Source organism: Aythya marila, assembly GCF_965140915.1.
Source record: "Aythya marila genome assembly, chromosome: 10".
NCBI lineage: Eukaryota > Metazoa > Chordata > Aves > Anseriformes > Anatidae > Aythya > Aythya marila.
The window spans coordinates 1,210,348-1,235,222 of NC_139051.1; the positions used below are offsets into that span (position 1 = coordinate 1,210,348).

The 24,875-nt window shown below is 42.9% G+C and overlaps 1 protein-coding gene across 2 annotated transcripts in view; it reads right to left on the reverse strand.

Moving 5' to 3' along the window:
• Positions 1–24,875, reverse strand: part of GRM7 (glutamate metabotropic receptor 7) — a gene marked incomplete at its 3' end in the record, with an annotated part of 262,405 nt that overhangs the window by 149,297 nt on the left and 88,233 nt on the right. The gene's annotated exons all lie outside the window — the stretch shown is intronic.

Sequence of the window (24,875 nt, forward strand, 5' to 3'; positions counted from 1 at the left end):
TAAAACTTACTGTGTTAAATACTCTTGGTATTTGCACCTGAAATCTAGTTCTAGAAACATGTCATTATCCTGTCTCTAAATCCATCCAAAATATCTGATCCACCTACCAATCCACACCTGAGACAATCGCCCAATGCCCAAATCCCTGCGTACAAGGGACGGGAGCCCACCTTCTCCTGCCTGAGGAACAGATGAAGGAGACCCAGCACAGGGGCAGCAGAGCATGCCAGCACTCACTGGATCCACAACAAGACATGCAGAAAGATTGAACAGATCTAGGTAACTTCTTTAATGTTTCAGTCATTTTCTTCATTATTTTATCTTTAAATAACCTGTTTTTGTCAGATGTTAGCATATCTTATATGGCAAAACAGCTACTCCATATTTTCCATGTGAAATCCAAGGAACCCTCCTATTGTCCTGAGAGCACCTCCCAAGATTGCCTGTCCCCAGCTTTGGCCCCTGACTCAAGGGAGAGCAGGTATCAGGACCTTTCGGGGCTCAATCATTTCCCCCATTTCTTGACTGGTTTCAGAAAAGGCAGATTATTTTGCAAAGGCTTCAGAGAACCTCCAAGCCCAACCACCCAGGCAAAATAAGACATAATCTAAAAAAATATATATATATAATAATAATAATCACACTGAATTTCCTGTAAATTATCAGCATTATAGCAGTTATTTTTTTTTTTTTTTCTATTTTAACACGTCTATTTGTTTCAGGTGAACAACAGTCGGTATTTTTACTACTATTATTTGGTGGGTGAGGTAGGGAAAGTATAGTGCTGAGCAGTGCCAAGAGAATTGTTTCTGGATTAAACAGTCGGTACCTATAATATTCGTATTCAAGGCTCCTTCTATTTTCCATTGATTTTTCTTCAGCAATGTCACTTGTGATAACAGATCCAGATCCTAGTTGACCTACATAATAATATTCCTAGTACAGAACACACATGCTGCTTTTCACTATTTTATGAAACTATAAAATGTAAATGTATATAGTTTGCTTGGTTATCATGCCTCTCAGAAACTATAAAAATCAACTGTGAACAAATGTTCCAAGCTTGTCCAATTTGTAAGCCAAATTCACAGAGCTACCTTTTCTTTCCAGAGGTATACAACAATTATAGGTTTATTATTTCATTTGAGTCATAAATCCTACGATTTTACCCTAATATGACACTGAGGAGCCTCAATCTACGGAGACAGCCATCCATGACCTAAGGGAAGGAGGAGACAGAAGCTCTCCTTCAGCCCCTGTCAATGTTTATCAGTTTATAGCAAGAAGTAAACATGGTAAGATAGGACAAGAGATGCATCAAAATAATTTCAAGCTTTCTTCTTATTATTCTGTTACCTTCTAATTGTCATAAATTAATCTTGCAAAATGACAGACCTCTTGTTCTCTCTTCTTGCTGTCTTATTCCTTCTTTACCTAAAATTTAATAGCAGCCTCATCTGCCTGCCGCTTCCCCAAAAGTTCAGGTCCATGCTTTAAATCAGAGTTTAAGAAGTGTAAAAAAAAACTTTGGTTAACCTAGTTGAATTATATCCACTTTAAAAAAAAAAAAAGAAAAGCAAAACACATACCAATAATCCAGCTGTTACCCTAGAGCACACAATGTGCAGAAGCAATTGTTTTTGCAGCTGTATTTTTCCCCCAGGCCCACATTTCCATCCTGTTGAGGACCAGCAAGGCAGGAGACGGCAGGTAAATGGAGCCCATATGCCACGTGCTGGGTGCACACAGGGATCGTGCTGAGCAAAGCACGGGCCAAATGGGATGCTGCAGCCCCAGTAGGACAGCAGTATAGTGCAACAAATTACTGCAAATTGCAGGCATAAGACGCAATGTGCCTGTCCTGTGCAGCGGTGCCCAGGCTTACTGCATGTCCTCATTCAAAGCCTCCTCCAAGTACATGCGAGGCCCAGCCCTGCTCCCACACAAGCCTGGGGATGGCCTCTCCAGTTTTAGAGGGGGAAAATTTGGGGTGCTGCAGCAAGACGGTGGCAGAGTGGCACTCTGCAGGGCTCCTGGCAGAGCAGCAGCCTCGCTACCGCAGCTCTGATGGAAATAACCACGAAGCACATCGTAAAGGTCAGCTCCCGCGGATGGGCCCCGGGGTATCCCCCGAAGCCTGCTCCAGCCGTGCGTATCCCTTCCCTCTCCATGCTCCAAGAGCAGGAGAAAGATTAAAATGTCACAGTAAATAAAGCCATGGGCTCACAAGCACTGGATCTGAGTGACGAGCCTGAAGCCCGCTGCTGGTTTCCAGCACTTTATCCGAGTTATTGATATTCAGCTCATGATTCAATGGACATTTTGTGAGTTCAGAGCCGTGCGCACTTACAGGCACTGAGAAAAAGGCTTTCCTCAAAACAACCCTCAACGCTGGCCATGCGACTAAACACTGGAGAGGTGAAGCACAACAAATACTGAAAAACAAATTGCCAGAGTTTGAAAAACTGGTGTTTTATGCATGAATCCTGACTTGTTACAAACGTGTGGGCTGCAGCCAGTAAATGCATTTCCTCACTGGGGGAGCACTGGAACGGTGGCACCAAACTGGGGTTGAGCAGAGCCAAAGCAGTAGGAGAATAGGAGGGAATGATCAGCTTCCTTCACCCAGTGCTCTGCTGCTGGGGAAGAGAGAAGCCAAGGGGGAGAAACCAATTTACAAACAAACAATAGAAAAAGAATACATTTGCCAAAACAACGTATACACCTATTACAATGCAGAAACGTTAATCCGTCTCTGTTCATCTCAGTTTCCTTACCTTGGCATTTTCTGTCCTTTCTTGTAATACTTACAGAGCATTCTCTGTCAGTAATCTTGTTTATTTTAATAAAGAAGTCAGTAATGAGAACAAAATCCCATGAATCAAATGTTGACTCAAAACTGAAGAGAAATTCCCATGGGCAAATCTTTTCAGTTCTCTGTCAGCATGACTAATTCAATTAACACCAGCCAGAGGAAGATTATGCAAAGCCGCAAAGCTATACGTATATATTTATATGTATGTAATAAAAAGGTTACAGGATAAGGAACACTCTTTGTTCCAGGTAAGAGTTGTATGTTTTCTACTTTGTACTTTAATTACTGCTACAAAAATCCAACTGTGCCCCGAGAACTTTTCTGAAGACAACAAATACTCATCAGCTCCCAACAAGAACACTCCTCAGGTACAGCTTTGCCTACAAAAAATGTGTTTACCCAGACTCAGCAGCTGACTGGACCGCAGCCATCCCCATGGTCCACCAAAGCGCAGAGCACAGCCTGGCACCACATGAGAAGGCTCAACCCAGCGCCCACCCATGGGCCCAAAACCCCAAAATCAGGGAGCGCACAGACACACGGACAGCACATGGAGCACTGCCACGGAAAAGGAGGCCCGGAGAGCAGTGGACGCATGGGGATTTCTCCTAGGGATATAGCTCTCACTTCACAGAGAATGGTGTCAATAATAAGGCTCGAGAGGGCAAAAAACGTTTTAAAAAGATAAGCAGGTCCACCAAAGCTAATAGCACCACTCGGTGCTTAAATGCTTTGAGTTCAGGTTAATGAGTTGGCTGCCTCGTAGGACTAATCCTTAGGTTTCCTTGCATTGTCATTTTTATTGCTAGTTTAATTCCAGCAGTTGTTCACAAACTTCCAGACACACATGATAGCAAAGTTTTATGATCCTCTGCTTTTATTTTTTTCAAATTTAAATCATTTTTTATATGTTGTCTGAGCAGTTCTCTTTATCTGTTAATTAGTAACTACACACATGCACACAATACAGCAGGAAATGACAACAAATCAGCCCTGCTTTTAATACACAGTGAAGCCTCCATCCTTCACCTTTCTTTTTTCCTCGGTAGTAATTCAAACTCTTCATAAAGTACAGGGAAGAAAAGCCACTAGAAAATCAAGGGAGTGGAAAGGAGCTTGTCTTGTGGCTCACCCATGCAAGGAGAGAATTGAGGACTGCCCTTGACAGACTTTTCCAAAGACTTCACAAACCCAGAGCACAATGAAGCCTATCTAAGGAGTTAGACAGTTATTGTATGAGAAAACACCTCCTTGCCTTTTTCCTGGGCTTGAAAAAGTGGAGGTTTAAAAATCCACCCACCTACAGAAACCCCTTGGCCACTTGGATACGAATTAATACCTGAAAATGGGAACTGAAATGAGATGAACGTGAATTCCTGGGTTAGCCGGTCCAGGCAATCTGTCTGTTTTTATTTCAGATCCCAAACACGGCAACCTCTCTACTGGAGACAGCGTGACTTTACACAGCTAGATAGGTCTAAGAATATGGAAAGTTTTCGGAACAAATCTTTCTCTCTTTTTTTTTTTTTTTTTCTTTCCTGTAAAAAGCAGTGAAATTTCCTGCCTTGAGTCTTCCTTCAGGCTAATTTAACATTCAAGATCAGCCAAAGCAAATCAAAACTTCTTCATCAACATGCATTGAGATAAGATGAAGTTCCATATTCACGCAATCTTTGCCTGAAAAATGAACTTACAGTAAAAATAATATACTTTTTTTTTTTTTTTTTTTAATATAAATGTGTGAATTAAGGCTAACTAAAGCTTAAAACTCAAAATAAAATGCAAGTTAAACAGCCATATGGGTAGTTCCTGAAATACAAGACAAGACAAGGATCAGTGCATATTACAATGCAGTGATTTTGCACAGGCCACTGTGTTTGACTCTGCCTGGTGCCTTACAGCCCCATCTAGCAACCACAGCTTTACTGCTCTACAGCATCTTCCAGGAGGACCTCAAGGCCATTAACTGAGAACATGTGGAAGCCTAAATGTGAAGTAAACCTACATCGCTCTGACTTTCCCCTCAGGGAAGCTGAAACAGCGCAGTGAAAAATTTCATTGACTTCTTTTGACCTCAACCAACTTTGGAATACTCCCATAAAAAAAAAAAAAACTTGGCCAAAGCCCTGAATTTAATCTGCGTCAGAGCTTCAGATTCAACATCCAGCTTTCCCCAGTGCTGGGTATTGAACCAAATGCTATCGTTGTTGGATTGGAACAAGCCCAAGGATCTCAGGAAGACACGCATCACGGTATTTTAAAACTCATGAAGTAGAGGTTGGGGAAGTTGCCTTTTTTTTTTTCTTCCAGTTTTAATTATGATTTTGAACATAAGGGCAACACTTGCACTAGGAAACCTGCCAGGCAGCAGGCTGAACCAACTGGGTGGTCAGCACACACGTTTGGGCAGCGGGTATATAATCCTGATCAAGTACTGACGCATTCTGACTGCTCACATAGAGCAGCTTGTTTCTAAAGGTTTCCTGTACCCAGCAGATCAGCCATGGCAGCACAGGGACAAGCTCCTAGGCAGTGTGCTCCCCCTCCTGCCCATGAGTGCTCACTTTTCAGTCAGTGTCTCCCTTCCCATGGCATTTGCTCTGTTCCAACCCAAGCAGCCAAAGCTTCCATTCACGCCAGTGGCACAGGTGCTGTGCAGACCATGCCTGCACCCACCGCCATGGGTGGGGATGAACAGAGTGGACTTGGCCAAAGGCACCATCCATGTATTTTTCATGTAGAAAAAAATCCAGGTTTTGGGGTGTTTGTGCGGCTGCAGGGCCACGAGGATGGCCACTGCTTGCCTCTGCAGCCCCTTCCCAAAAGAGAGACAAACCTAATGAGAGCCAAACAGCAGCGGTTTATCTCACAGCACAGTGTAGCTGATTTGGATGTCTTGGGTCTCTCCTTCATCGCCCACACTGCAGCCCTGACAGGCAGGAACAAAAGCCCCACTCCTCATGCTCACCTCTGAGCCCAAGGCACAAGGCTTTTGCAATGATGCCATTAACTGCTGAGGGTTAACAAACATAGATGAGCAGAGATGAAGAATCTTCCAGATGCAATATATATAGAGAGAGAGAGAGAGAGAACATGCCTGTGTGCACACAGATTTTGAGGGAAAATGGGAAACAGAAGACAGCAAGTCACCACGCGTCACGACACAGACTGTCTGTGCGTAATTTCCAACTGCAGCTCGTTGAGGAATACTGCCACTCTGATCCTCTTATACACGTCTATCTTCAACGGGAGCAAAGGTGAATTTCTAGAGTGTTTTTTTATTCACATCCTTGAAGGAATAATGAATACATAAATCTGAGGAGGGGAACAACATTATGTACAGCTAAAACGTAAGCGTTAGAGTGCCTTATGCAACAGACGGCCATAAAAGGTTTTCAATTCCTTGAGATAAACATTGCATCCTTTAGCACTGCACAACTTGTAGGATATTCAAGGCAAGCACAAGGATACACTCCCTGAGACTCGCTGTGCAAAGCTGCAATCTGTGGGAGAGGAAGCTAGAGTCCTTACGGCAGGTCTGGATTTTATCTGGTGCTTCTTCAATTGCTGCTTCCTTCCACCAAGATGCAATCTTATGGCCACTCTGCCCTTCGTCTTTCCAATGTCTATTTGATTTGTTTCAGAGTAAATCATTTATGGTAGATTTAATTTCTTGGAACAGATAATGAGTGCAGCTAGATATGGATCCTTTCATTTAAAAGTCTGCTTTGCAATTTAATCAGCCTCTCAGCCACACCACTAGCTTGAAAGCAACGTGGGATGGTTGTATTGGGGAAACAAAGAATACACAAAGTAGACAAAAGTTAGATTAATTATTTTATCAGAAACACTGAGCTGCTCTCTATAATCAAATTGCACTGCAGTGCTCCATCTCCACAAACTCATATTCCTCCAGGGAAGATTCTGTCTCTGTAAACAACACTGGGGGCTGGCTGGTGGCTGAATAATTGCCTCCATCCCCTCCCCGACCAGGCTTGTTCCCATCCTGCAGCACATCCTGTCCACATGCAGGACATCAGGACAGAAATACCGTAATTTGCAGAGATTTCCAATTCCTAAGCTTCTTAAGAAACATTTTATGAATGATGTGACATGACATTCAGATGCTGCCACGATCACCAGCGAGGGCAGCAGGAGCTTCGCCTCTTGCTGTGCAGGGTGACTGCAGCCTCGGGGAGGGACAGGCTCCTGTAGCTCGAATCCTCCTGCTCCTTCTGTTATGAGCGGTGCTCAAATTAAAGAGATCCTCTCCTGCCTCATCCCCCTTGGGGCTGACATCCATGACCACATCCAGCCCTGCTCACGGGGCAACGCCATAGCACAAATTAATACAACCAGCCTACCTAGGCAGTTTGGGTTTGTAGCGTGTTTCCTTCTTGATACCTGACCTCTAACATGCTTACAGATAGAAAAAGTTAAAAAAAAAAAAAAAAAAAAAAAAAAAAAAAAAAAACATTTATCCAGAGCAATCACATATCTATCTTTTTACCATTAGCATGTTATTCCTGGTGTTGGTATCCTCCCAGTGACTGGGGGCTTTTTGATGAACATGGAAGACTTGGATCAATAGAGATGGGAGATTTACTTATAGGAAAAGAGATTACCTATATAAGAACTTTGTAGAAATTCCAAGTTCATGAGTAAAATCATTCATCAGATTTCATTCTTGCTCCCTTTCCTGTTAATACTTTTCCACATTTGACTAAGTTCCATTTTTCTGCCAATCTATTTTCTTGTTTTATCCTTGTAGAATACGTCTCCTTGAATGTTTACATAAAAATGATTTAACTGATAAAAGAATGCATCTATGCAAAGGAGAACAGCATAATAATATCTTCTTTAAATAATACGGAAATGAGTAATATATAGTATCATAAATGATGACTGAACAGCTTCCCCTTAAACATGTTTGATTTAGGGTTGGAAGCTTAGAAGATGAACTGACAGAATCAAATGGCTTATCTCACTGGAAGTATGTCATTTTTATAGAAGAGTTAATTTTTCAAGAAAAACATCAGCTGCCAAAGCAATGAGACATTTAAACTTGATAAGGATGTTTAAAGGCTCACAAAGAAAACTTTCACCATTCAGCTCTAATAGGATTAGAAACCTCTCAAAGGGCCCCACGAGCTGGAGCTGTGCCCTGAACAAGGAGGAAGCGCCCCCAGACCATGTAAGAGCCTCTTGCAAACCAACCTGCTGGAAGGCATGGGGCCGGGCTCCTGCTCCTGCAGCCCGTGGGGCCCCTCCGTGCTCCTCGTGTGCTCAGAAGCACAAAGCCCCCTGCCCCACTGCCCCCAGCCTGCCTCCACCGCTGCCTCCTGTGCCGTGCAAACCCTCCTGCCAAGTCCCTTTCTGCACGTACAGTTCTGCCAGTTTTGACAGTTGAAATCCATCTGTAAGAGGTGCCTTAACCATACAAGCTCTAAGTTTCTCCAACTCATGCCGCTGTGGTTTAGAAAACATGTGAGGGATAGCAGCATCAAGCTCTTTATCTGCCAAAGTCTCTGTGATGTCCCGAGAAACCCATTTAGTGCCTCTCTTATTTTTCCATCTCTAGTACGGGGATACCCATTGACATCCGAGAAGAATTGATACATCAGGCCATGAACAAGGTCATTTACACGTATGGATATTCATGTATACATACATGGAGCTTTAGGCCACAGCCGGAGAGTCAAGAAATTAAAACAGAATTTTGGCTTCCCAAAGTGAAAAACATACAAATGGTGTGCCGACGACTTAAATGGTGGGGAGGAGAATCACTAACATATGGTATAAATTATTCCCTCTTTACATTTGAAAGGATATTCAAAGAATATTTGTGGGAATGGAAGGGAACAAAGCGCTCCTTCTTTCATGTTAGTATGGTTCTACCAAAAATGGTAGGAGTTATCTAAAATGAAGAACTGAGTTTGGATGTTGTTATCTTCTGTAATCCCTCACAGGCATGCAAATAAAACTGTTCTTCCTGAATGCCCCTGATGAAGCCCTGTGGATTGTTACCTGTGATCTCAGAGGATTTACTTGAATCAGCTCTGAGAAGCGTTTTGTCTTCGTACAGCGCGTAAACGTAATAACACTTTTCCATGGACTAGAGAAGAGCAAACGCTAAAATCTAACGAATTATATTCACAGCAAACAATACAAATTAAAATGACCATGAGATCAATGGCTGTGCTGTAGGTTGTAGTTCGAGCAGGAACAAGAAGCCAACAAAAACTACGGAGTAGCAAATTCCCGTTAACGATGACCTGGAAATAGTGCCAGAAGAGAGGCCACTACTACTGCAGTTAGCTGGACTGCTAGCTCAGCCCTCCAGTTACACTGAAAGGCCATCACTAAATAACCTCCCTCACCGACTAAATTGGTCTTTTTCAGCTGCTTCGTGTCCAATTTACTTTTGTTTCAAGCTTGCTTTCTCCTGGGCAGACCTGGCCCCACCACTTCTCTGGTGCAGAAGGGAAGCCCCAGCTCACACCCACCTTTCTTCCTCAAGCATCTCCGTGTTACCCCTGCTTTTGGCAAGTAGGATCCTTTCTGATGATGCTTCCTCTTCTCTTAAAATTCTCTTTAAACTATTTTAAGAACCTGTGTCTGGAAGGAGCGATGGGCGGTAATACCATGCAACGCTCTGTGTAAAATCCAATCAGACTCAGAGCTTTGCACGCTGTCGTCTATCATCTCCTTCTTCATCCCCCTAACAAATGCATCTCCTCTTTCTCTAGTTTGCCACAATCAGTTGATGTCCTGGAGTGCTGATGGTGTGCCAAATTACATGTCCGTGGGGCACAGCCTTATTAACGAGGCACGGTGGATTTATTCCTGCTGATCTCCAGAGCAGGAGCTGGCCTTACGCCACTGCACACGAGGTCCTGCATCCCTCCCTACAGGCAGGAAAGCATATCATGAAAGTACCTGCAGCACAGAAAACCTGCAGTTTGCTCTTCCTTTTACATCTCCTGTGCTTCCTGCTGAAGTGCTGGGGTAGCTGGGCAGCCTGGCACCCACCCTCTTTCCACAGAAGATGCTAAATTTGACAACCTAATTAGTTCTCCTCTTACAGAAGAAGAAAGGCTAAAAACTACACATTTGTAAGAGATACAAAAAATCACTTTTCTGTTTTATGTTAATCTGGGAGACACTCTGACATGTTACCTTTATTGACTTGGAGTCGGCTGCTGCAATTTGCAAATGGAAACATATTATTTCCAAGACCCACAGCATCCCTTATAAATAAAGCTACTTTTATTGAAGTTTGAAGGTTATTCATGGAACTGAAAGATGTTTTTCCCAAGTATGATATATGCTTTGACAACTGCAGACTTCCCTACATGCTAGAATGCCAATGACCAAATCTGTGAGCCCTTATTGCCAATTAGTCTTCATGATTTTCCTCTAATTAATTTAGCCTAGCAACCTTTCCATCTTCAGCCACAGTGTCCAACGCTTTACAGTAAGTGGTATTGATGCAATGACAGCACTGATCTTTGTTCTAAAACCACTTCCCCCAGTCCATACATTGGATCACGAAAAGCCAAACATGAGAGGATAATTCATTTCTCTCACTTAGGCAGACTTATTTACTCAGATGTTCTCCCAGGCTGTTCTAAGTATGGCTCTTACTTAAAATAATGTGACTCTCTGTCTGATCATGTCATTATCATATACTTTGCCTTTGAATATTTAAGATTTTGCACTTTCTGATCTTGTCGCAAAATCTTTGGTTTCCTTTAGGACTATTATTTGCATATTTTGAGCTGTCGGCCAGCCTTTCACTAGATTAATTCCCTAGTAATGCTCTTCTCTGTAATTCAGCACACGATGAGGCTCTATACCACAGTAAACAAGCCTGGAGATAAAGTGTACTTGTTAACCTTGAAAAAGAATTCAGTCACCATCTTTGCTTCAGAAATAAACACACCTAGGCAAGAGTTTGAATTTTCCCCATTTTCCCCATTTTCCCTCTAGCCCGTATCACTCTGATTTCACAGACAAGGCTGAGACACACACCACTTGTGAAGCACGGCCACCCTTTGTCCCATGCAACAAGCACGTCTGGGGAGGCGCTCCTGCAGGAGCTCCACTCCCTACCTGTTACACGGTGGAGAAGCTCTCAGAGATACAGGATGCTGTAATTAATTTGCATTCAAGTTTTTACTTCTGGAGCAGAGAGGAAAGGAAGCTGTAAATCTACATCATCGTACGCTGGGTACTTAAAACTGAAAGCTGAACTGAAGGCAGATCCCTTCAGGAGCCTCCAAGACCTCAGCCATCAGCCCTGAGCCAGCCCCACGCCGCTGCTCCCCAGCTGCCTGCAGCTCCCCAAGCACTGCCTCAGCTGTGGCCAAGCCCTGCCTGGGGACGAATTTCTGCTATGGATTTGCCATTGCAAGCAACATTGCAATATAGACCAGCTGGTTAAAAATGAGAGAACTGGAAAGCCCCTCTTGCATGGAGATCAATCACAGCACAACCGTTTAACTGAGCAAAGGCCACATCTTCAAATAAACTCTCAATACCAGATGTTTTAAACCATTTCTGCTATCGGACTGGGCAAGAAAAATCCTGTGTTCAAACCCAGCTGCTAATACACCTGTGCACATTCATGTGTGAAAGAGAAAAGCAGCATAAGTACTAATGGCATCAAAATTACATCTCTTCTATCTCCTATGTTTATGATACCTTCCTCCTTTTTAATAAAAATATGGCACTAAAGCTTAATCAATAGTACTCTGCGTTAAGAAAGGCTTTCTGAAGCTGAAAGAACTGCATAGGTTTTGCTTTGAATCCTGCTAGAATTTGAGCAATGATAAAAAGGATGTGTTTTCTTTTTTGTGCTAGGGAGGTCATTGAAATTTCTTAGGAAACAGCAACTAAAAAATACGATTTTTTTTTTTTTTTTTTAACATGCAATGCCAGTCTGAACCTATGGAGGCAGGCTGGTTTTGGCAAAACTAGGTTGTGGCACAGCGCCAAGCTACTGCATTCGTGCAGACCCTCCCAGTGCAAGTGACTGCTTTATTTGTCTTTTTAATTTTTATTGTTAACTCTAGAATGACAACATTTGTTTTCCATATTTCCCAGTGAAAGCTGAGGAAATGGCTAAGATGGCCTGGAGGATTCCTTTGTTGTCAAGCTAAAAGAATGGCTGCTTGGACACTGGAGTTCCTGCTGCCCTTACTCCAGAATCACATAGACAAATGCAATGAATGGAAGAAGGGAGAACCAGAGAAGGAATACGGCATGGCTTTAAAAAGAGGTATTGTTTTTAATGAGTTTTGAAGTTCTCAAGAAATAGGATTGTAAATTGCTGGGCTGACTTGCACTGGAACTTCATCTCACGTATTTGTTCTTGGAGAAGACTGATGAAAAAAAAAAAAAAAAAAAAAAAAGCATCAAAGAAATCTCGAGTAAAACAGCATTATTTGCCAGAGCCTCAAGAGGCAGAAGACTAATAAAATTTTGCAAAGCACTCAAAAGTGCTAATTGCTTTTTTAGTGCATCTTGCAGGGTGGTGGCATTATAGGGCACCTAAGTGTGAAGAATCTAGAGAGGGGCTATACTGGCTGAGAGCTTCTGTAGAGATTTTTTCAAAAGATGTTTATTCCAAGGAACAGCTTGTGTACTCCATGCAGTGGCTGCGACTTTGTGATGCTGCTTCTCTGTCTTCCCTCCTGATGTTAATAAATAAGAGTTATTTGATTACAGCAATTGGAGGTTTGAGATGAGTTCTGGCTGTTATGAATATGCATAACAATGGAGAAATGAACTCATTCAGGGAATCGCTAAGAGGTAATAGAAACTGGGAATATCCGAGTTCAAATTCATCCTGCTTGAGGTAAACAGGACTCTGTTCTTATCACTCAGTTTGAGCTGGCGGAATAAGACCAATTTTAATAAACCAATGTCCAAACAAAGCACATCTCATCCCAAACTCCACATAAATGTTCTTCTTTTATAAAGCAGCAGGCTCAGAACAGAGATGAGTTATTTATCAAAGTGAATAGTGTTACTCTCCAGGAGCATGACTCCTTCTGGGATTTTGTCTCTGATAAGACACATCACCAGGTTGCTGCACTACAGCTCCAGAGCTTCAGCTTTCAGGGCTGTCAATCTCCTACCTTACATGAATGCCGAGGCCAAAGCGTGGAGACAACTGTTCCAGGCTGGATTGATTTCTGTGCATACAGAGCAATTGCATCTCCAATCAATTTTAATGGAAACCACGAAAGCTCAGTACTTTGGAAAAAATCAAGGTGCTCCAGTTCCTTTATATAGATTCAGATGTCCAAATACAAGATTTCAAGTGGGATTTGTTTCTGACATTGCAATAGTCAGATATGAAAAAAGCAATCACAAAGAATAATAAAAGCAAACTTGGCAAAAGGCATATGCTGCAGAAATGAAGGTCATTTCTTAACCAGTCTACATGTTACCCACCAGTGATATACCAGCCGTATAATCTTAATTATAGCTAGCAGAAGTTTTTAGACAATCTGTCTAGACTTTCTTTTGCCTGGGTATAAAATTGGTTTTAAAAGAAATATATAAACAGTAATGAAGTCAGTGAGAATCTGCTAAAAAAAGCTTCCTGCTGTTTAACATCTTCATCCTGCAGTCTTCCTAAAACATGGTCATGTAAGTGAAATCCTTCATTTTTTAAGCAGGAAAGCTACTCTATTTTGGATTTCTGCACTACAAGCTCAGTTGATTTCCTGATTGCCGATGCAGATCTCCACCTGAAGGCATCTCTTCTACAAACATCTGATCGACACAGCTCAATGTGGGCCTGTTGATGCTGATCATTAGAAATAACGATAACTAACTACTGCCAAGTTTTCAGAGTATGTTGGCTCAGTCATGCTTGGTTTGTAAAGGCCTTTTAGCCAATGTAGTTGTACCACTGATGCCACAGTGCAGGGGCTTAGGTAGGGGAGACTGTTTGAGAGCAAAGCTAGGATGATGAGATCTACTGGCCCTCTGGGCTGATGCAGGAGCAGCAGAGAGGGCAGAGGGCTGCCGAGATGCTGAGCTGGGCAGGGCACGGCCACCTCTCTGCTCAAGTTTCAGCCATGTCCTTGGGCAGCTCCTGCAGCAGCAGAGCACCTCAGGGCCAAAGGACAGCCCTGGGGGTACTTACAAAGAGAGAACAGAGACCTAAGGAAAAATAAATATTAGGCTAGAAAAGGACAAAACACAGATACAAGATGAGAGTTAATTAAAGGGCAATTAGACATATGGATTAGTGAAATCATGAGAGAAACAAAATACATTCAGGGAATTAAATCATAATTTCTCTTTAACCAATGCTTAAAGATAACATTTTCTTGATTGCAGCCTGAGATAGCAACTTCCAGACTTCTTGCGTCTGGATAAAGTCTATTGCAGGGCAGCGACCTGAAAACACCAATTATTCTTCCAGACAGCCACTTCCCTTACAGCATCAGAGCCAGGCCATTAGCAGGGACATGCTGGCACCAGGACAACGAGCAGGGCTGAAGCGAGCTCCCATCCCACGAGCTGAGCCCGCACCAGCAGCGTGTTTTGTTCTGCACAGACACTGCTAAAGGTCCCGTGTCTCCCCATGTCCCCAGGGTCTGTGTGGTGCCACCCGCCCCAGCTCTGCAGGAGCACCACCGAGCACCCTGGCAGCTGGGCTGGCACCTCCTGGCTCTCTCGTTGTGGTGTCTGTTCCTCACATTGCATCATCACCAGAACACGGCTCTTGCCTTCACAAAGCAGCATCAGGACACACCAGCACCAAAGCCCAAGAACATTTTCCCCTTGGAAATCAGATCAGGATTGCTCCCAGCCCCATGCACAGCAGTGCAGCAGCATGACCCGCTCTGAGCGGCTCCATCAGCGCATTTAAGTCCCCCATCAGCCTCCCTTTGCTTGCTCAGAAGAGGAGCTGCGGCCCCTAAGGGACCTGGACTGCACCAGCTTTTCCAGCAAGTGATGCACACTGAGCAGACTGCAGAGACAACATGCATGTCTAACCTTAAGCAGAACATTTTATTTTATAAACAAATCCTGAATACAAATGCCTGGTCTCTGTCATACCTGTGCTCTTCCAGACAAACAGCAACCTAGCAAACTGTTGCATTTATCATTAGTAAGGAGACAGCTCAATATGCACTGCAGCATTCAATGCTAGCACGAGATCTGATTCAAATTTCATACAATGAAACTCTGCATGTTTGAGTTGCCTATTTCTTACCCAAAGTTTAGCCTGTTTCGTCTCCAAGTTTACACAATGAAACACACCCTAAGTCTTCATTGTTGTTAATGATGTGAGCAGGGAGCACAAAGCACCATGATTTGCAGAGAGCAGTTTGCTGCTGTTGTGTCAGACAGGGTGCTGCTGCCTGAAACACCCGCAGCATCACACCACACAGGGCCAGCTCTGGAAGAGGGAGCAGTATTGTCAGCATGAGGTTTTGGTTTAAATAATAAAAAAAATAATAATAATAATAATTAAAAAAAAAAGGTTGGTAAAGTGTTACAACAATGCCAACAGTCTCTACTATGAAAGAAAAGTTAGACAGCCTTCTGATCCCTTACGGACTGAAAACATGGCTATTGGAACTCCAAAGGGAAAGGAAACAACAGGCTGCTACACATCTGTATCTTCACAGTCCTGACTACATGTGTAAACCACTCAAAATGCAGCACTGCATGTTCTCAGCTAAAATATCTTGTTGAATATGGAACCCTGTACTACAACAACTAGTCCAGGTATTTCAAACACTGTCTTGCTAAATAAATTCCCTAAGAACATGTAAGAAAAGAGTTTTTCATTGATCACAATTTATGACGTACCTGCTGTGCTTTTGCCAAATGGAGTACATATACCAGCTTTTTTTCTCTTGATCTTTCTTCAGCACCAGGAGGCTGGCCTAAGGAAGGTTTAGATGGCTTCAGAGCCAGGCCAGAGAGTATTTCTCGCCTGCCCATGATATCCCTAGCATTGCATGAGTGCCATCTTCCCAGAGTGCAAAGGGTTCAGGCCGTTTGTCATCCTCTGTTGTCTGAGGAAGGGTAAGGAATGAAGAATGCAGGGGAGGCTGCATGATGGAAGATGCATCTTAGAATTATTTATGTGCTGCTACTCCCCCATGGCTATGAAAGCTGTTCTTTGCATTAGCACGAAGTGAAAAGGGACTGTGAAGTATGGAAGGTACAAGACGAGGCAATATTTTGTATTTCCTCCTGGGATGCGGGATTTCAATGACAGAAACTGGAGTAACTTGCTGCATTAGATTATATATTACCTTTCAGATGCAGAGCTGCATTTAGAACTGGTCCAAAAAGATGTTCCAACAAATTTATCCTACTTTGCAAAACAAGACATGTCCCATGAGAAAATCTTAGTGTAATCATAATATTTCTATTTTCCATGGGGAAAGTCAAAATGACAGCGGGGGCTGCCTCTGCAGAAGGTGTTTGTGAAATTCATTTTATTCCTTCAGGAAAACTGACAAGACACTTCACACCACACATTGGAATAGGCACCGGAGGCGGAGGTGAAACAGAGCCAGGCTTCGCAGTTCCTGGTTCTCCCCCTGGGTAGGCTGGGAGGCTGAAAAAAGGCGCAGTGAAGAGCAAAGGCACTCGGATGCGATCATCTAGGAAGCCTGGTTTCACTGTCCTCCAGCAATAAAATTCTTTCGAAAGTCCCAAAGTCCTTTTTTTAAATCTCATCCTCAAGAAGTTTTAAGTTTTCTGAATCAAAGTCAGTACTGCTTCTGAAATTGTTAATTTTTTCTTTTGTGAAATAAATATAATTTTCTAGCCCACTCTCTGTGGCAAGTCTTCCTTATTCATAGAATTTTTTTCTTGCTGTGACTCAATCTTTCCAGCCCCAGCCGCTTCTATCAACTTTCATTTTATGGCTTTTCATCTCTCCTTCTCCTAATAGTTACACCTGTCCTGCTGTTTCCACAGACTCCTTCCTTCCTCTTATTGCTCAGTATATCCAAAATCTTCTTTTGCCCCACTACCACTCATCCCCAAAACATCAGCTTTTGAACCTCAGTATGACTTTCTCCTCAAGCTTCTTAATGCTCATTAACATACTTTTTCTCCCTTCTCCTAATGGCTCTACCACCTTTGTTGCTGTTGTTGCAAATTTCTACTCTTCCCAGCAGAAGACGGATGCAGAACATGAAGGCTGTTGCTTCTCTGTTTCTGCTTCACACTGCTGTCTTTACCAAGGGGAACATACTTCCCTTGAGATGCAGGCCACCTTCCAAAGAACAAATAAAAGAAAAACGAATTGGGGTGAATAACTTAATGAATCCGCACCAAAGCAACTTTGTCACTGCAGTATCATGGGGGCCACACATTGCGAAATACAGGAGCATTCCCTGAGGCTGTCTAACTTTACTTTACTTCAAGAAGCATTTGGACAATGCTTTCAGATGCATGGGTCTGATTTTGGGGTAGTCCTTTAGGGACCCAGGAGTTGGACTCATTAATCCTTGAGGATCCCTTCCAACTCAGGAACAGAATCTATGATCTATGATCCTGTGAATTCTATGATCTGGAATTCTATGGTTCTATGAAATCAATGCATCTCTCAATGATGTATTTCTCTGCTTTACAATAACAAAGACTTAACCGATCGCTTACTTTTATCTGATCCACAAGATACACTTCAGAACCGCAAAAGCAATGTTTTATTAAATTTGGGGTAACATTTTTAAAGGATGCTGACAGTTATTTCTTTAGTAACAAGACTTGCCCATTTCAATTTTATTCTGTTCCTTGAAAAGCAATCTCCAAATGTTCAATAAATGCCATGAAAAGGCAGATATTTATCATTAAAGTGACTTATGCTGTAACTGTGACAACAGCCTGTTACAGCTATCCAATAATAGTTAAATTCTTCTTAGCCAAGAAACCAGCTGTGTGAGATCATTTAAGAGGACAGAATGCAAGTTTCTGCATGTATCAGCATGGAACCGGTCTCAAATTTCACATAAGCAGACACTAAGGTAATCATAGTGTCATATTTATCTCCTTCCTTCTCCCCAAACTCTATTTTATTGATTTTACATGAGCCTATTTGAGAAAGAAGAATTACTCAGACCCCTGCTAGTTTCATCTCAGAATTATAACACTATTTGGGCAGACAGGTACCTGATGCTGCAGTATTTTTAGGTATTGAAACCATGTGCTCCAAATTCCCATCAGCTTCAGGACCTTCCTGAACAAGATCGTAAGAACCTTATAAATCTATACGATGTATTTATTTCTGAGTGATGACAAAAGATAGGAGAAAACACATATCATATATATATATATATATATACACACCGATGCTTGGATTACTTTTTAATACAAATTATTTAATCTCATGCTTCTACTTGGTGCCAGTATTCCCTGTGTAGCCAGTAGAGAGAAATAGATGCTTCCAAAAGGCAATTCAGATCTCACCACTCTTCACTTCTACACAGGGAACGGAGCCAACTATCTCAGGAAATCTGCTGCGTCTCAGGTAGGAAGATGCGCTGCTAAAGAGATGAAGGTTGAGTTCACAAAGTTTTGATAACCAGGGGTCCAGAGGGTTTCTCGGCATCTAAATCAGACAACTGAGGTGTTTCAGCCAATATCAGAGTGAAGCCAGAAGGCCAATCACCACCTTAAAAACATCACCTGTTCCCTCCTCTAAATGACATCACTTCTCACAGCAGCTACTCAGAAAAGACAGCAGCACAGCCCAAAGCATGCAACAGCAGCAGATTCACTTTGCAGAAGTACGCTTTGCTGTGCATGCTGCTTATTCTTTCCCACTATCAGGATACTATTAAACTCGAACTGTAATCCAAAACCCCCGAGAGGATAAAGTCCAGTGCATCTTCTACTAGATCAGTTACAGTTAAAAGAAAATCCTTCTGTAAATTATTTGTAATATTTCTGTTGGCAAGAAATGAAGCAAACCTCTGTTCATGGAAGTTAAACTGGCAGCCAAGGAGATACAAGGCATTTTCACTAGTTTCTGAAACAACTGGGAGTTTTAGTGCTTTCATTAATCTGACAAGATTTCATATGAAAATGCTGTATACTCTAGAAATAGCGCTACTGTTGCTTTCACACCTCTAAAAACCACAAGATCTTGGTAATGATGTTGCCACCCGTCTTACCACCAGTACAGGACAGAATACAAAAAATCACGGAATAGCTTGGATTGGAAGGGACCTTAAAGATAACACTTGTAGTATCCAACCTATTAAACCCGACAGACTGCAGCACGCAACATGAGTTGGTGCAACATTAGAAATTTCTCAACTTTTTTCTGAAATGCCAAAACATTTGTGACTTGACAAAACATAGGAAGGAAAGTAACAGTTTTCATATTTAACGTAACGTCACTGAACACCAAACAAGACAGATGCATGAATGCTTGAAAAAATAGAAAGAAAAATGGAAAGCATTTGTTAGTGGTTTATATATTTATCTTCACTGTATTTGATCCAGGCTCACTAGAAAATGAATAAACGCCACTCCCATTGCAAAGAATAATCATTTAACATAACCAAAGGCAAACGCACCAAATAAACTCCCCCCTCAGCACTGGGGGCTGTGGCCCTGCTGGAAGATGCTTGTCCCTGGATGACAGCACCACATCCACACACCAAGCACTGCCCTGAGAACATCTGCCTTCTTCGGATGGCTTGTGGACTGCACTTCGGATTCATAGACACGTTTGCCAACACCTCAGCTCAACCCTTTGCTCTGGCTGAAACACTACAACAAAAGGTTTCTGCCCCTGTGCTTCTAGCTGAGAGAGATTCAATGAGTGCAGTTGGCAAAGCACTGTTCCTTCAGCTAAATACGTAGTCACTGTGGTGGACAGAACACCTCAGCCCGCTGCTTTCGAAGCAGTGAGTCAGGCAAAGGAACATTGGAACAGTGACTGTGAGAAGCTGGACCCTGATAGCTATCATGAAGAAATCACAAATCATACATTTCAGACGTTGTGGATGCTGTGATGGGGCACCCACAGGACAGTGTGCAGTGTCACTGTTAACCCCCAGCTGTGTACCTGCTGCAGCAGCCACAGCACCCCCGTCACAGAGCTGCTGCTGGGATGGTGCTGTCCTGGCGTTAACAGGCCAGGGATTTCAGTCCCACAATCCCAACAGGACAAGAGCGTGACATCACTAACTCCTTTGACCTTCCTTTCTCATTTTTGGGCTCCTTCAATCCTTGTGTTTTTTTGGGTGGTGAAGCAACTGCTCCTTGCAATATGTATTCTAAAGGCATTCGGAAGTGCTTCAATGGATCAAGAAAAAAAGGAGAGATTTCACTAACGTCAAAATGTAAAATGATAAAAATCGTGAGTTTCTACTTGGTGATAGTAATCAGTACTCTATTTGAGACAGACAAAATAGTCTCCTTTCCCTTCTCAGAAACTGTCTGTTTGTACTACTCCCTCACAGCACCGATTTAACCCTCTCATGCTATCCAGCAATAATTTGTGCTAATGGGATTCTCAAAGAAAGCATAAAAATTAAGTTCCATTACAAAACTACAGATTCAGGATCATAGTAGGCAGTTGAACAGATTTACAGGAGCCTAAAAAAATGCTGTGTGAATCACTGAGGATGATATCGCAATTTTTGGCTTTTAACTGTGTTCACTCCCATGCCATTTAATGCACAGATAATAATGGCACATACACACAGAATGGTTCATCTATTTAGGTGGACTGACATTTCAAATCTGTTAGGTGACAGTACAATCTCTCATATAGGTACACATGTGTGCAAGCATGGTTTCTACTACCAAATATAAAGCTGGAAAAAAAAAAAAGAAATTCATGTTTAAATCGAATGACGGAAAATAAATACTTTTCAATAAATACTTTTCAGGATAAATACTGCTGGGAAAAAGAAATAATAATAATAATAATAATAAACAACAGCTAATTATTAAGGTTAAGGATTCAAAATTTCAGGGGTCCCTTCTTTGCCCTGGTAATGAGTGTTTTTGATGTTTATTCTGTTCCTAATTCAGCCCCTGCAGCTTGTGCATCTCAGCCATCCCTGCCGCATGCAGATGTTCCCAACCTTACGTAACAGAAGCACTCGAGGATCATAGAAACAGAGGAATTACAGACATGAATATTTCAAAACAGTCCTCGAAAAAGAAAGAAAATGGAAAAGAAGATAAATAGACTGTTGCAAGTATTGTGCTTCCTACGTGAGAGTGGCTTGAAGTTCATTCTGCCTTTTTGTTCTGTCAAGGTGATGATAGCCTTTTAACAAATGTGACACCACAACTAAATGTTGGTGGTAGAAACTTCAGTACATAAAATAATCGTATCAGCCCTCTGGCACAGGAGCTTTAATCTTTTTTCCCCGCGTCTTTAGTACACGTAGAAAGAAGACGTGCTTTTCCAGAATTTTCCTTTGCCAGACCTTAGAAATGGCTGAGAACAAGAACATGGAGACTGATCTCAGCTTGCAGATTAAGGCAAGGCACACCCTTATGGACAGGCTGCTCTGTATGATACAAGTCCAGGCTGCAAACAACCTGAACTCTGCTCAGAAGCAGCCTCGCTGAGGGAAATACCTATTTCTGGTGGCACTTTGGACAGCTGAGCTATGGAAAGGCAGAAGAGCGAGGTAACAGCACGGGAAGCTTGGCTGTGCAGATCCTCGCTTCTGCTTGGACCGCAGGCTGAGCACCAACAGCTCCACAAAAGCAGCAGCCAGGGTACTCATCTGTCAAAATGGGCAATTTTGGGAGAGGAAAAGATGAATAAATGTATACTAGATCTTTCATTTATCTGTGAGGAGGCATTCAAGTGGTCTTTGCTAACGACTTCAATATATATATTTTTTACAGATAGCAATTAACCTTCTGGTACAGATTAATCTTAAAAAAAAATCAAAGATAAATTAATCTTTGAAATTCGAGTGTTCAGTAGTTTCATTAATAATCCGAAATTGTCCTTTAGATTTTCTGTAATTAGAGCATTCCCTAATTTATTAATCCCACAGACTGCAGAGCATGTTTCAAATCTTCATCTCCTGCCACGATGACATATTCAAACTCGCTTGAAGTACTCATAATAAAAGTCACTTTGTGAAGAATTATTAACTCCTAGGATCAAGCAAAGCCATTATATACTAGAGCATATTTAAAAACTGAGCATGGATAATGCTTTCTACTCATCCTTGCAATTCCTAAGATCTTGGCTGAATCAGAAACAAGTCTGGATGAAACACTGAATTTAGGATAATTAGCCTGCTACAGATTTGAGGCCAAAGATAGTAAGCGCGTTGGTACCTATGGACTAAATCTTTTTTCTGCCAAAATACACTGATTATGAGATCCAAGGCAACCGTCTGAGAACTAACGATGACTGCTTACTGCCAGCACGTCTCAGGCTTTGACTAATTACCTCGGCTCCAGGGCTGCTGCTGGCCCTGGCAGACGAGGATGGTGCAAAGTGGCCGTGGCACTGGGAAGTGCCCCCCCACCGACCTCTGTGGTGCCACTGCTCCCGCTCTGCTCCCAAAGACAGGGTCACCACTGGCAGCATTCACACCAGCAAAGCCCCCAGACCGCCAGCTGCAGGCAGCCAGCACCGTAACTCCATGTCCTGGCCCAGGAAGCATAATGCAGCCGGGGCTGAACAAGCACATCATGTGTTGCCTGCTTTCACCAGGCTGTAGGGTTTGTCCTGCCACTGCTTCACTGGGCTATCTGCTTTCATACCAGGTTCCTGGGTTGTGGAGCAGCAGCAAGTCTGTCTGCACACAGCCATGGTGTTTCTGCAAAGCCTTTCATGGGCTTTGGCAGCTGATTCGAGCAGGAAGCTGTAATACACCCAGCATCCAAATCCCAAATGGGACCGAAAGCTAAGCAGAAAACTAGACGGACAATGCTCTAAACATCACACAACTCTTCCTGATGAATACTGCATCTCTTAGCTAACTGGAAAATGAGGTGAAAGCCATGACTTTGAACTGGAACACCTCTCCTTTCCCCCCCACCTTCCCACAGGGCACTCCACACATACAGTAAGAGCAGGCAGCCCACCGCCTCCCTGACTGTCAGGAGGATTGCATCTTCTGGCTATGCAAAAACTTCCTGCTGCTGTTGCTGCATTTTTATCACTTCTAGCACGAGTTCTGTAACTAGCAGAAGCATTGGTCAGCACCCCAAGCACAGCGTTAACTCCCCGGGCATGGCAGCAGTGTGGCCACCACCAGCTCTCTGCCCCATTTCCTTGCTGTCACTAGGGGAAGGGAGAGCTGCTCCCACAGACCCAGCCCCTGGCCACTCTGATGTTTTTGGATAGCCAGATCGAGGGAGGAGCTGACAACTACCCCACAGCCACCAGCTGATGAGGACAATGCTGCTCACTGCTTCCTTGGGAGGTTCCTTCCAGCCCCTGGTGTTACAGCACTCACCTGATGGCCTGCCCATCACCTGTTTGGGCTCTCTGCATTTATATACAGCAGGACATTCTTGTATTTCTCAGGGCTTTGAAATAACAGGGAACAAGTTGGCAGGCATTAAATCCACTTAGAACTTCACCTAGCTTTATCTGTGTAGCACAAAACAAATTCAGTGCAACCTTCAGAAGGCAAGGCTGCTGTCTCGACTCGAAGGCAGCATGGGGATGGGATTATTCGCATTTCCAGATGAGACAGGCTGCGTGTCACTAGGAAAGTTTATGCACTATCCACCTTCATGTCTTAATCTTGTAGGCATGGCCTATATCACCCTGCATGCAAAGCTGTTTTAAGCAGTTTATTCTTTCAGTTTTGTATTTTTTTCTTTATATGAAGGACGTTGAATTACGTATTGACTACACAAACAGCTCCTATCATTATTTAATTCTACAGAAAGTCTGTAAAGTGATACAGTATTATTCAGCTAGAGCTTTGTCCTTGACGTAGAGAACACATTCCACATATGATTTTGTAACAGTGGATATTTGCAAATAAAGTAAATTTTAAATTATAATGAACACTGGTATTTGTCACTTCCTATGGTATTAAATCCAAAAACCATTTTCTTTAACACCACATAAATATGCATTCAAACGAACAGATGAGTTTATGCAAATATCGGTTCCTCCTGCGGTATCAACATAATGCAACAATTTCATTTCTCCTCTCCAAAACCCCTCTCTCTCTCAAGTGCGGCCCTCCCCTCTGTTTGCCCCTCGTCTGATGCTACGAGGAAGATGCAGCGCTGGCGCATCACCCTGTCGGGCACGCAGACAATTTGCCAAAGTCCAGGTCATCGTGGTGCCAGCTTTGCAACCACAGGGAGAGTGGAAACCTCCCAGGGGTGCCCCAGAGGAGAGCCTGTCCTGTCCTGGTCCTTTTGTGGCTGTCTGGCAGGCACTCAGCAACCTGCCTAGTGAATTCTGAAATCCTGAGTGAATTGTGGCTCGGGCTATGCTGTTTTTATGCAGTGCAATGCCAGGGAGGTAACAGGGTGGTACATCTGCAAATTCCTTTAGGGAATACAATAGATCCTATTCTTTTAAAATGAGAATGGGTTTCCAGTGCTCCACACCACGTTAGTGTACATCAGTGTACTTTACTGGAGATGGGCCTTACATACATCACCACTGCCGAATGACATCCTCTGCTTATTTTCTCTTAGTAGCACAGGAACCTACTTCAAATATTTCAATTTATAAACGTTAATGATTCTGCATTGCAAATTAGCTCACCGTGGATTTATAGCTGTATTCCCTGAAGTGCCATCCAAAGTCCTCCTATGTTTTGTCATCTCTGGGGAAATTTAAAACTACTTTCCCTTGAAGAGAAAGTTACCGAGGCAAGGATATGAGCACGCTGACACAGCAGTCACACCTTCAAGGCAGGCCTGCTCTACGTTTTGAGTCAGAACAGGAAAACAAACTGTAAAAGTAGGTTTTCTGTCAACAAAATTATGATGGTTCAACTCTATACCATAAGCCTCATGAAGCACAAGACGCAGCATTTTTATGTCCTCTTGGAACATCTCTCACTGACACGTGGTGATGTTCTCCAGC